Source organism: Marmota marmota, unplaced genomic scaffold (assembly GCF_001458135.2).
Source record: "Marmota marmota marmota unplaced genomic scaffold, marMar, whole genome shotgun sequence".
Taxonomy (NCBI): Eukaryota; Metazoa; Chordata; class Mammalia; order Rodentia; family Sciuridae; genus Marmota; species Marmota marmota.
The window spans coordinates 6732339-6746621 of record NW_025999962.1 but is presented as its reverse complement, the minus strand read 5'-3'; the positions used below and the strand labels follow the sequence as shown (position 1 = coordinate 6746621).

Sequence of the window (14283 nt, the reverse complement as noted above, 5' to 3'; positions counted from 1 at the left end):
GTTAAGTGCCCCGGGTTCAATCTCTAGTACCAAAAAAAACAAAAACAAACAAACAAACAACAACAAAACAAAAAACCCAAACAAAAACAAAACAAAAAACATCAAAAACAAAAACACAATAATATAATGCTGACAAGGATTTAGGGAAAGGTACACTAGTATACTGTGGTAGGACTACAGATTAGTACAATCACCTTAGAAAGCAGTATGGAAATTCCTCCAAAAACTAAGAATGGAACCACTGTATTAGCCAGTTATCCCACTGGTATTTACCCAAAAGAAATAAACTCAGCAGACTATGGCAATACAGCCATATCAATATTCATAGCAGCATAATTTATAATAGACAAATTATGGAATCAGGGGCTGGGATTGTGGCTCAGCAGTGGAGCGCTCGCCTAGCACATGAGAGGCCCTGGGTTCGATCCTCAACACCATACAGAAATAAATAAAACAAAGGTATTAAAAAATAATAAAAAATTATGGAAACAGTATACTATGCTCCATAAGGTCGAATTTGTTATATGCATTATTCAGTCCTCTATTTTCTTGTTGGTTCCCTTCCCTACGCTGTTCTATGGATTATTGAAAAAGCCATATTAAAATCTTCTACTTTGATGATGGGTTGGTATATTTCTCACGTTTTATTAATTCTTGCTTTAGATATTTTGAGTCTGTTATCAGATGGATATAAATTTTAAATTGGTTTATTTTCCTAATGTACTGAGACTCACTCTCTATGTCATCTTCTTTATCTGCAATAATAACACTACTATAAAATATAAGTTTTATCAGCATAGTATGCCTTTTCTGACACTTATAACTTCTGTATCCTTATCTTTTAACACTTTTCCCCCCCTGCTACTGGGGATTGAACCCAGGCCTGTATACATGCTAGGAAAGTGCTCTACTGCTGAGCCACATCCCCAGCCCTGTATTCTTATCTTTTAGATGTCTTTTGTAAATAGCAGTTTCCCATTTCAAAAGTCAGACTAATATATTCTCTTTTGCAGGAAGTACTTAGTTCATTAATATTTGTTTGAAATTACAGCTGTCATCTTAATTTGTGTTATTTGTCATACATCGTCTATGGTTCTTTTTCTATTCTTTCCTACTTTCTTACTTGATTAGAAGGTTTTTTCCTTATTAATTTTTACCTCTGAAATAAACATAGTTTATTAATAAATAAACTTACCAATTAAAAATATTCAGTATATTTGCCCTCATCCCAAATGACACAAACTTAAACACTATTTACTCCCTTCCAACTTCATGCTACTGTTGCCATGTATTTTAATTCTAACTTTTTGATTTTCTTTTTTGCTGTGCTGGGGATGGAACCCAGGGCCTTGTGCATGCTAGGGCAAGTGCTCTATCACTAAACTACTTCCCCAGCCCTCTTTACTTTTTAATGACCACAAACAATATTTTTATAGTTATTTTTATGTTTGCCCAGGAAACAGCCACATATTTACAATATTTACTACTTTCTAGACTCTTAATTCCTTCTTCTGTTTCCTATCTTCCATATGGGATCACTTTCCTTCTAGGGGAAGAATAGTATCACCTTTCCAAAGAAATCAGAAGTGTTGGAATCAGAAGTGTTTCAGATTTCTAAATATCTGCATATACAAAATGAGATATCTTGAGAGGCAATTCTAAACATGAAATTCATCTATATACTTTACATATGCAGCCTGAAGGTAACTTTATACAATATTGTTAGTGAACCTTTGTTTCAACTGTGACCTATCACATGAGGTTAGGTATGCAGTCTTCCATTTGTGATGACATGCTGGTGCTCAAAAAGTTTTAGATTCTGGAACATTTCAGATTTTATGGTTGAGGGATATTCAACCTATCTTTCTTTAGAATTTCTTCCTACTGGCAAACTGGTTTTGATGGTCTTAAATGCCTCTATTTCACCTAAGTTTTAAAGATTTTCATTAGATAACACATTCTAGATAGAAAGTTATTTTCTCTCAGTAACATGAAAAGAACATTCCATGGTTTTCTTTCTTTCCCTTTTTTTTTTTTTAAGTTGTAGACGGACACAATACCTTTATTTTATTTATTTATTTTTATGCAGTACTGGGGACAGTACCCAGGGCCTCACCATGTTAAGCAAGTGCTCTATCACTGAGCTACAGCCCCAGTCCCATGGTTTTCTGACTACAATCACTGCATTTGAGAATCAAATGCCAGTCTTTTAATTCATTAATTCTACCTTTAGCTGTGTCTAATATGCTGATAAACCTCTGCTTAAATCTGAATCTGTCCCTCAGCTTCAACAGTTATCATAAATGCATAGCTATGTAAATGTTTGAATCTTTACTTGAGCAAAGCAAATGCATATAGTTTAAAAATTCATGTAATATAAATGATAAAATATAATTTTTGACCCACCTTGCTCCATTCTACCCAATCTTCCTCCACGGAGGCAATTTATTTCTTTTATATTGATATCTTTTGATCCAGTTTTAGACATTATTTACATTCTATTACAGGGAATGAGAATTCAGCTCTCTAATACCACATTCTGTTTTCTCTTTCCATCCTTCTAACACAGTTATGATTTTTGTTTAATTCAGTGTTCAGTATTCCCATGATATCAATGCATAAGTTATTGATTCCATTTTCTGATTCCATGCAGTACTGCTGCTGCTGTCTACTGTTTTCAGTCATAACACGATATTTTACTGAGTTTAGTTAGGTTTGGACTGAGTTGCTCATTTCCCTTAGAACTGTATTTTTTGGACATCTATCGGAGCTCTTAAAGATATGTATTTGGGGCTGGGGCTGTAGCTCAGTGACAGAGCGCTCGCTAGTATGCGTGGGGCACTGGGTTCGATCCTCAGAACCACATTAAAAAATAAAATAAAGGTATTCTGTACACCTACAGCTAAAAAATAATTTTTTTAAAAAAGATATGTATTTCTGGAGGAACTGTATTGCTTTCTACTAAGAACTTTGAGGCACCATTAATATGGAATCACTCTAAGTTAAACTATTTGCTTAATTAAGTAATTTTTCAAATTATTTATGTAGTGAGAATTTGGGCTACAACTTGAGGGAAGGTTTGTGATTTCAAAATGTCAGAGGTGATTTCCTTGGAAAGGAGCAAGATTATTTCCCATTCACTTTTTTAAAAAAAATTATACATGGATACAATACCTTTATTTTATTTTATTCATTTTTATGCAGTGCTGAGGATCGAACTCAGTGCTTCACACATGCTAGGCAAGTGTTCTACCACTGAGCCACACTCCCAGCCCCACCTCCTTTTCTTTTACGGCATTTTCCTTTGGGATTCCAAATTAATTGAAAAGTTCCCTACCAGACTTCTTACCTTGGACAGACCAGTCACTTTCTCTTCTTTCCTCTAGAAGGTACAAATCTAAACCTCATGTTTTAAAAAACCATATAAAATAATAAGAGTCCCCTACATCCCTGTCATCTTATTAAGATGCTATTGCTTTTTCATTATTTTATATGGTTTTTAAAAATAATTATGATAAAGGGAAATTCTTAGGTTTGATTAGCATCTTAATTAGAAGCAGAAATCCTATTATAAACAATAAACTTAGTTTTAGCTAATAAATATTTAAATTACTTGTGAATTTGTTTATTTCTTTGCTATTTATTCTAGTTTGTTATTTTATGGAAAATTTTATATGGGTAGGATGGTGACACATTCACGATTTGAATCTAATACCTCAGAGGATCTAACACTACTCTTGTAGGTTTCCCAGATATTTAATGAATGAGCTAAAAAAAAAAAAGTTTCTAACTTAATCTCTCTGCCTCTGAAAAAAAATGTAAAAAATTTAGCAGAGTAAAAAACAGTCCTAAATAAAACCAAATCAAAATCAACATAAAATAAAAGCTACCATTTCACCTTGGATATGAAAATTTGGAAAATGATAAAATCAGAGAGGGAAGTTTAGGTCCTTTGTATACACATATCTGATAAAAAGAGACCAAAGACCTCTCAGAGGGACATCTAAGTAACCTCAAAAGCTTTTAACCTGAACAACCTGAACAAAATACAAACAATTCTTCAGCAAAGTACATCTGATCTGAAATAATACGGTTCTGAATGAGTTTGAGTAATGACTAGGAAAATGGAGAAAAGATATCCATTAGAAGATCTGTAAAAGGGAAAACCAATAAGATTTGCTGATTTATTATAGACTATAAGGAAGAAGGGAGAAATACAGGAGTGAGGATACCATTTATAGAAATAACAAAGTCCAACAAGGTTCCTAGCTTTAGGAAATTACTGGGTCCATCTCAGATACAGTGAATTTGAAATGATAATGAATTAGCTGCTCTCTCATCTGAGTTCAAAAAGTTATCATGTGTCCTGTACAGAAAAGTGTATTATACCACTTTGTACTCTATTCAGTTGTTAAAAAGTTTTCCTTCCTTATTACATAAAAGGCACCTCAAACAATGAATGTATGATAGGAAAAAAGAAAAAACAACAACAAAAAACCCTTTAGTTGGTGGCAACACCAGATAGCAACCTAAGAGACAGAACACAGCTGGAGTAAAACAGGAAAGTAAAAGTCACAGAAATTATTTTCAGCCTAAATACCTGAGGATTTTTGGCTCTTTTGTAAACAATTCCACAGTCAGCACTTGTATTCCTTAAGAATGTATCATCATGTACATTTCAGGTTACATATCGAAAACACAGATGGTTTATTCATTTTGAGGGCTTTGTCTTTCCTGTAAAAGGGCACCAAAAGTCCAAAGTATACTTCTTAATTTGGCCAACACAAATCACAAGGAGTTAACTTGGTCAAGACTTGGCCCCCAAGCATGTGCAACTTTATAGGAACAGACAGAGACACACATAAAAATGCAGAAACAGATCATCGTGCTTTTTAAGAACAGAACGATGATGTTTTGTTGGCATTATCAACCAAGTCACCAAATTTGATCATTTCCAAAATGCTAATCCATCTTAGAAGAATGAAAAATTGTAAAAAAGCAATGCTAGTTCCAAAGTCAATATCCAGAGGAGTCCAAAGATGGTCATGTTACAGCAGCACTGTTAAAATCAGTGGGCAGTATCTCTTGATGAAGTACATGGCATTATTGGACAGAAACACTATTTTAGAAAGAAAACAACTAAGATTAGTTTTTTGTGATAGATATTGAGCTAATAAAATTCTAAAGACTGAAAGCCATTTATTATGGCTTTCATATTGAAACACAAGTTATCCACCTAATCAGAATTAATATAGGTCTTTTCTCTGACATAACAATCATTCTAGTTCATCTAATATATATAGACAGACATATAAGTCAAACAAAAAAATGGAGGGCTGAAAGTATAGCTTACTGGTACAAAGCACACACAAGGCACTGGGTTTAATCTCCAACCAAAGAAAAAAAGACAGGCTTAATAGACACATACCTGAGTATTTAATGGAAAGAGTATGAATGTTTGAATTTAAGTCTAAGCTATAAAATAAGGTGTATATATAAGCTACAATACATATAAGAAGTAACTTTCAGAAGCTGGGGTTATAGCTCAGTGATAGAGCTCTTGCCTCGCACAAATGAGGCACTGGGTTTGATCCTCAGCACCACATAAAAATAAAGATATCGTATCCATCTTTTAAAAAAAATATATTTAAAAAAAAAGAAGTAACTTGCAGGGGTGGAGTTGTAGCTCAGTGGTGGAGCGCTTGCCTGACATGTGTGAGGCACTGGGTTCCATCCTCAGGACCACATATAAATAAATAAAATAAAGGGATTGTGTCCATCTACAACTAAAAAAAAAAAAGTAACTTTCAGATCTCCATGTTTCAATTTCCTCATTTGCACATTCAGAACCAACACCTGCCAAAGTCACTAGAAGTTGTAACTAAATTTATGGAAAACAACTAGCATCATATCAGGCATACAGTAGGCATTCCCACAAATTTTGGTCCTTAAATGTCTTAGTATCTTCTTGTACTAGGACACAAAGTTAATTTTAGGGACCTAAAATTAGTAATGATTTCTAAACTTCCTTCCAAAAGTACAATGGTTATTTAGTAAAAAATAAAGAACAACTGCTCTTCAGGCAGGTATAAAATACTATGAAGAAGTCTAATCAAATGAGAATACAGAACAGTAAATAGATGAACCATTAGAAAGTTAGGGATGTCTCTGGAAGAACAGATTCAGTGGTCAAAGTATGATGTAGAAGACAGGAAGAGAACACAGAATTTTTTTTTGAAATAATCTTGGCATAAAGGGAAGGGGAATAAGCAGTGGCTGAAGAAGGCAGTCTCTGGACCAGATTGGTATAGTTTTCTGATAGGATAAAACTGAGCAAAGGTTAAAGCTATTGGAAGGAGATGAAATAATAGAGCAAAATCCTGAAGATAACTGGGGGTAACATGAAAGGGAAGACCAAGATCAGAGGAACAGCGACTAGATAAGTCTGTTTTGAACTATGGGTACAACTGCAGTTGATTCTGTAATTAGAAAAAATGAAAAAGTGAGAAAGTTCATCCTGAGTAGCCTCTATGTATCTAGAGACTAAAAGATGTAGATCATCTGCTATGAAGGAAGGGAATGGGTAGAGCTAGCCATATGAGAAAAGAACATTTCAGTTTCATTGACTTTCTTTGTTTCTTTGGTGCTGGAGATCAAACCAAGGGCCTTACACATACTAATACCACTACTGAATTAAAATTGGGCACAACTACTTCATTTGTAAGAACAAACCTAAACCAGGAATGAATATTTATAATTTTACTATAATATTCTAGGAAGTAACTTCTCATGACAACCATGTAGTTGGAGCATTACTGTCATGTTTTATAGCTTGATAAACTGAAATTCAGAAAGAAAATATAAATTATCTAAGATAGTTAAGATTTCATGCCAAAACTCCCTTTCAGCTGCCACACATTTGTTTCTTAAAAACAAAAACAAACAAACAAACAAAAAACAAATTTACTGAATACTGTATGTATTATAAGATAGTTTCATTTATTCTTTTTCTGACTCAGGCATAAAAAGAAGCAAAATAAAGTTAGAAAAGAAATTCCAATAATGACTACGTAAGAACATTTAACTTAAAAGAACTAAATTGAAATGGCCCTGGTTACAAAAAAGAAAGAAAGAAAAAAAAAATGGGTTTTGGGCTGGGGATGTGGCTCAAGCAGTAGCGCGCTCGCCTGGCATGCATGCTGCCCGGGTTCGATCCTCAGCACCACATACAAAGATGTTGTGTCTGCCAACAACTAAAAAATAAATATTAAAATTCTCTCTCTCTCTCTAAAAAGTTTTGTTTAGTTTTGTGCTTTTGTGGTGCTAGGAATGGAACTCAAGACCTGGGGCATGCCAGGCAAGCATTCTACCACTGAGCTACACTGCCCGCCAAGCACTAAAAAGGTTTTTAAGAAATCAATATGTTATGGATGGTGGGTAATGTAAAGCAATAAAATACTAAAGACTAAAAACTATGTAATGATTCTATCACAACAATTGAAAGCCTAAATGGGAGGGGGGAACAGTAATCCAGGAATAGAAAGTAAAAACAATAAAAATTGTTTCTAATTACACCCCCAGCCCCCACTTTTTTTTTTTGTACTAAAGATTGAAGCCAGAGGCACTTAACCACTGAGCCACATCCTCAGCTCTTTTTACTTTTTATTTTCACTAAGTTGCTGAGGCTGGCCTTGAATCTGCAATCCTTCTGCCTCAGTCTCCCAAACCTCTGGGATTACAGACATGTGCCATCATGCCTGGCTCCCTGGTAGACTATTGGCATGTTACAGATTAGAATCCAAATTAACTGAATTGAATCTGAAAATAGCACATTGTGTGTGTGTTTGTGGTACTGGAGATGGAACCCAGGGCCCTGCAAATATTAGGCAAGCACTCTACCAACTGAGCTACCTCTTCAAAGCTGAAAAATACAGGTCTTCATCTCTAATTTATGACTCAACAAATGAAATCAGAGAAGACATTTTATTGACCACTCCTAAAGTTTGTTCATAAGGGGGTGTGGGAGGCCACACTGACATCACACAAAATGTTTACCACAGTGACAAGTTGCAAGTATGCAAATGCACATAAAAAAACAATGAAATACCCATGAGATGTTAAAATATATTTAAAATGACATTTGAAGAATTTTTTGTTTTAATTGTACACAATACCTTTTATTTTATTTTTATGTGGTGCTGAGGATCGAACCTAGCACTCAGCCCATGTTAGGCAAGTGCTCTACTGCTGAGCCACAAACCCAGCCCCGACATTTGAAGACTTTTTAATGACATGATATAGTAAATATCAGATGTTCTGGTCACACAGCATCATTCTTTTCCTAAGGACATGACATACTGGTTTTCTTTTGGAGAATTACAGATCAAGGGTTAGGCACATGACCCTAAGCACTGCTAATAGAGACTGTCCCAGAATCTTGAATTTTGAGCAGAATGTTGTATGGGCAAAAGGAACACGGACAGAAGCCATCAATTGCAGCAGTGGTATCCAATGGAGAATCTCCAGGGAGTTTCAGAAATACTTTTGGAGCCTGTTAGAATCAGAGATTATTTCAGAAATCTTCCTGAAACTAGTTGGTTCTTTTCTATTCCAAGTTCTTAAGCCTCCCCACTGATTCAGGGAGCTCCCAAAGAGCCTTGCAATAAGTCTCATTTTTGTTTAAGTCTGTGTTATCTCCAGCTTGTAACCAGAGAACACTAATTGATACACATGGAACATACTTTATAATCCAGAACAAACACCAAACAACTCGGGATACGAAACTCTATGCCAATACATAAACAAGAGATCTATTCATAAATTTTTATCTGGATATAAACATAAAGAATAGGGAGTGAGGAAGATACAGCCACATTTTGACACTATATCTGATCAACTTCAACCCAGACTCCTTTGCATAGAAATCAGTGGCCTAATATATAAAAAATTCTCTAAAATTCAAGTGTAATTATATTGTAAATTTATGTTTTTGGTTCTCATTAGATTTTCTTTGAAAAATTTTATCTGTAGAAATGTACATTTGTGGGCTGGGGATGTGGCTCAAGCGGTAGCGCGCTTGCCTGGCGTGCGTGCGGCCCGGGTTCAATCCTCAGCACCACATACAAACAAAGATGTTGTGTCTGCCGAAAACTAAAAAATAAATATTAAAATTCTCTCTCTCTCTCTTTAAAAAAAAAAAAGAAAAGAAATGTACATTTGTAAGTAAAAGAGATTTTCTTAATCTAGAATTAGAAAAGTGCTATTTGTTGGAATTACCTAGGGTAGTTTAAACATTAAAACAGACTGGAGTTGTAATGCTATGATTAATCAGTAATTTTCAGGGAACTTCTTTTGTCTCTATTTTTTTTTTTTAAGAATTTAAGCAGATGGACATAATACCTTTATTTAATTTATTTATTTATGTGGTGCTGAGGATTGAATCCAAGGCCTCACACGTGTTAGGTGAGCAAAACTACCACTGTGTCACAATCCCAGCCCCTTGTCTTATTTAAATCTTCTTGGTATCTTATTTGATTGTTTGTTTTATCTTATCTATCTATTTACTTATTTTTTGAGAGTGGATCAGTCTTGCTATTGCTTAGATTTAGTGGGAGAGTCAAGACAATAAATGAATAAACAAAAAATAAAATAAATTTTAGATAGTAAGTGCTATAAAACAAATAGGGTTGGCAAACCTTTTTTTATAAGTAGGCAAATATTGTAGGCATTGTGTATGGTGTATATTGTCTCTGTCATAGCTACTCATTGCCATGGTAGTGTGAAAGCATCCATAGACCTTGAACTCCTGGGCTCAAGCAACCATCCTGCCTCAGCCTCCAGAATAGCTGACCTTGAACTCCTGGGATCAAGCAACCATCCTGCCTCAGCCTCCAGAATAGCTGGAACTACAGGTATGTGGCAAAACGCCTGACTTTATAATTTGGGTGTGTGTGTATTTTAATTAATTTATTTATTTGAGATACTGAGGATTAAACCCAGGGGTACTTTACTGAGTTGCATCTTCAGCCCTTTATATTTTTTATTTTGAGATAGGGTCTTGCTAAATTGCCAAGGCTGGCCTTGAACTTGTGATCCTCCTATCTCAGCCTTTCGAGTAGCTGGGATTACAGGCATATACCATCACAAATGGCATAATTTATATTTTAAAAGAATTGCATGTAATTGAATAAAGACTCTTAAAAAATTCAAGGGCTGGGGATGGGGCACAAGTGTAGCACGCTCTCCTAGCATGCGTGAGGCACTGGGTTCGATTCTCAGCACCACATAAAGATACTGTGTCCACCTAAAAAAAAAAAAAAAAAAACCCTAAAAAATAAATATTAAAAAAATTCAAATCATGAGAAATATAAAAGATTTCTCCTTTATTTTCTCACCCCCACCTGTCATTGCTCTGTGACCCAGCAGGGCCCAGGCACTTATCATTAGGACTGTTCAATAAGAAGGTTTACAGGGGCTGGGATTGTGGCTCGCCTAGCAAGTGAGAGGCCCTGGGTTCGATCCTCAGCACCACATAAAAATAAATAAATAAAATAAAGATATTGTGCCCAACTACAACTAAAAAATAAATATTAAAAAAAAAGAAGGTTTACAGCTGGGTATGATGGTGCACACCTGTAATCCTGGTGGCTTGGGAGGCTGAGGTAGGAGGATTATGAGTTCAAAGTCAGCTTCAGCAACTTCGAGGCTCTACACAATTTAGCAAGACCCTGTTTCAAAATAAAAAAATAAAAGAAGGGCTGGGATATGGCTCCATGGTAAGCACCAACTGATTGCATCACATAAGACATCAACTGAAGACAGGGCATTTTCCTGTAACAATATGATTCTTGCTCTGGGATATTCAAGATTATCTGCAAATTCCAAAGGAGTGCCACAAAACACTCAAAACCAGAATTTATTTTGATTTTTAAAATACGTGTGTATACTGATGCTGGGAGCATAACTCTGTGGTAGAATAGTTACTCAGCATGTGCCAGGCCCTGTATTTGATCCCCAGCACAGCACCCCTCTCCCCTACCATACTGTACATTTGTATAACAGCACATACTTCATAGTAAAAAAGTATAGTACTTGGAAGGAACTTAACAAATAAGCCTGAAAAGTCAATGCCAAAGGTTGTAAATCAACATCTTAAACAGTGATCCAACAACCCTTTGGGTAGAAGCAATTATTCCAGGCAGCCCAGGAGTTTATACCAAGACAACTTAGTGAGAGGCACAGACAGGATTCTAACCCAGGCTGACTAGCTCAAGAAAGGCACTCAAGTGCTTTTAACCAGCTCTGCTAAACTAATCCTCCATGATCATCTCCAAGCCTTGGTTGAGCATTATGCTTAGGAGATTTAAACAAACATCAGCCATCATCATGATACTATATCATTAAAAACAATGCTTTTTTTTCCATTAGCTCTAGTTACATTTTCGTGGTGATATTTTACCTTTTGTAACAGCCAGATGAAAATAGGGTTCATGTTGTATGATTTTAACTTTAATACAGAAGTTTTCTAAAAGTCTCATAATAAGTGTTCAGCATGATATTTCAAAGAAATAAAGAAAAATCTAAAGCAATTTTTCATTCAGATATGTACTAGGAACAGTACTTTCTTGAGGGGGAGCAAGAGAAAAAATTATTATTATGAAAGTATGCACATTAGGTAACCTGTGTAGCTTATGGGAGGGGAAAAAACACAGCCAATTCAGGGTGAATAATTTCAAGTACTTTGACAAGAGAAAAATAAGCAATGAGAAATAAAAATACCCTTCAGGATTAAATAGAGATATCTCTATCTTTAGTCATGCCCTATAGCAAGGCTCAGAAAACTATGGTCTGTAGGCCAAATCCAATCCACTGCCTGATTTTGCAAAAAGGGTTTTATGGGAACACAGCTCTACCCATTCATTTACTCATTGTCTATGGATGCTTTCACACTACCATGGCAATGAGTAGCCATGACAGAGACAATATACACCATACACAATGCCTACAATATTTGCCTACTTATAAAAAAAGGTTTGCCAACCCTATTTGTTTTATAGCACTTACTATCTAAAATTTATTTTATTTTTTGTTTATTCATTTATTGTCTTGACTCTCCCACTGGAACACACACTTCATCTTCATAATGAAAGGGACTTAGTTCTCCACTGTATTCCTAGCACCTAGAACAGCGCACGACACATGGTATGCATTCAATAAAATTGTTGAATGAATGGCACTAAATGAGAAAGGGAAAAGAAAACAAGCATTACCCATTTTCCCTTTCTCTCCAAGTTGTACTCCAACTATTCAGCCCACCACTCCACTGAAGTTGGTCTTCTCAATTAGCCACTGAATTTATCACAATAAATCCAATAGTTAATTCTCAGTCCTTGCCTTACTTGACCCATCAGCAGTGTCTGACCTAGTTTGCATACACCTTTCTTCCTCACACTTCATAAGCCTTTCAGACCACGGCAGTCTCAGTTTTCCTCTCACTGTTCTGGTATTTCCTTAAGTCTCCTTTGCTGGTGCAGTCATATTTCCCCAACCTCTTCATGTTTGTCTGCTTCATGGCTTAGTCATTGAGATTTTTTTCTTATTCTACACTCACTCCTGGGTGAGTTAATCATTTAATTTCTATTCCCCCAAACCTGTTCCTTTATAGCTTTCTAGGTGCTAGGAATACAGTGGAGAACTAAGTCCCTTTCATTATGAAGATGAAGTGTGTGTTCCAGTGGGAGAGACAATAAATGAATAAACAAAAAATAAAATAAATTTTAGATAGGCATTTCAAACTTAATTAACCCAAAATTAAAACAATGCTTATCTATTCCCCCAAACCTGTTCCTTTACAGCTTTTGCCATCTCAATAAACAGGAACATCTTCCTTCCAGATGCTTAAACCCAAAATTCTTGGAGTCAACTCAGTTTCATTCTGGTTATCTTATAAACATATTCCAGGTTAATGATTACTTCTCACCCCCTCCAGTGTTACCATCCTAGTCCATGCCACCAAAATCTCTTGCCTAATAATTGTAACTCACTCCCTTAGACTCTCTCAACAGAGCAGCCAGAGTGATCATGTTTAAAATGTAAATTACAGGTTCAACAGCAGCTCTCCCACTTGAAGTCACATAATTTGGTCCTCTGAAATCTATTTGCATTTTTATTCCCTCCATACCAGACACAGGACTCCATGCAGAAGCAAGCCAAGCATGCTTCCATGGCTCTTCTGGTTGAATCCAAAGAATCCAGAATAAGACACTTTAATGAAATACTGTGTCACCTAATTCTCAAAACAACTCTGTGAACTAGTTATCATTTCTCCCACTTTCAGATCAAGAAAGTGCGCCTGGCATGGTAGTGCACAGGTGTAATCCCAGCTACCTGGGAAGGTGACACAGGAGGATCATCAGGTTCAAGAACTTGCCTCAAAACAAAATAGAAAGGGCTAGTGGTAAGGCACTTGCTTACCACGCACAAGATGCATGAGGCCCGGGTTTCTATCCCCAGCCAAATACACACACACAAGAAAAGTAAGGTTTACAGGTCACTTAGCTAACAAATATGGAGTTGGCGTTCAACTCAGATTAGTCTACACAGAACATGAGCTATGAGTGAACATTTTGAGGACTAAAAGGAAAGGATTCAGTGATGTTCCCTGAAATCACAGGTGTTCTAATAGTATGTGGTGACAACTAGTGAAGGATATGAGAAAGGGGAAGGAGTTCAGGCCAGTCTTGAACTTCAGAAGAGGAAGAATCAGAAGAGAAACGTGGGGGATCCAACATGGCAGCGAGTGGGGAGGCAGGGCTTTCAGTTCCTCCGCAACAACGGGGTCAGGGAGACGCATGGATACGCTTAGATTCGACCTGCTGAGAAACTCCTAGCAAAATTCCACTAAAGAGAGACCGGCCGGGAATTGGTAGGATTTTGGAGGTGACAGTTTGCGCTAGACGAGTGAATCTCCGCCACGCAGCGCAGAGGTCCAGACCCGCCAGCCGCTGCCCGCGCGACTCGGCGACTGTCGGCTGCCTGCACCGGCCCCCGCGTCAGGGCGGATAGCCTCCGAGGCGCAGCGCAGCAGGAGTGGTGCAGGGACTCTAGGAAGAGGTCTCTCGCCAAGCCTTCATGAAATAGCAAAACGGGAGCTGAAACCAACCAGAAACAGACCAGTCCCACCCCTCCCTTCGGACACTCTGGCAAGGAGCCTGGGGCCCGCCATAGCAGAGTGGTGACATCACCAGAGTTCCGCCGACAGAATTCCTTCCCAGCGGAATCCAC

The 14283-nt window shown here is 36.7% G+C and overlaps 1 protein-coding gene across 2 annotated transcripts in view; it reads right to left on the bottom strand.

The window, feature by feature from the left end:
• The window catches only part of Slc25a17 (solute carrier family 25 member 17), a 56779-nt gene that overhangs the window by 37545 nt on the left and 4951 nt on the right, over positions 1 to 14283 (bottom strand). Inside the window, exon 1 of one of the 2 annotated variants that reach the window (XM_048803098.1) lies at positions 10633 to 10687. The exons of the other annotated variant lie outside the window; for it this stretch is intronic. The gene's annotated coding sequence lies outside the window, so the exon portion shown is untranslated. Of the gene's footprint in view, positions 1 to 10632; positions 10688 to 14283 lie in introns of those variants that run through there. 2 annotated transcript variants of the gene reach the window in all.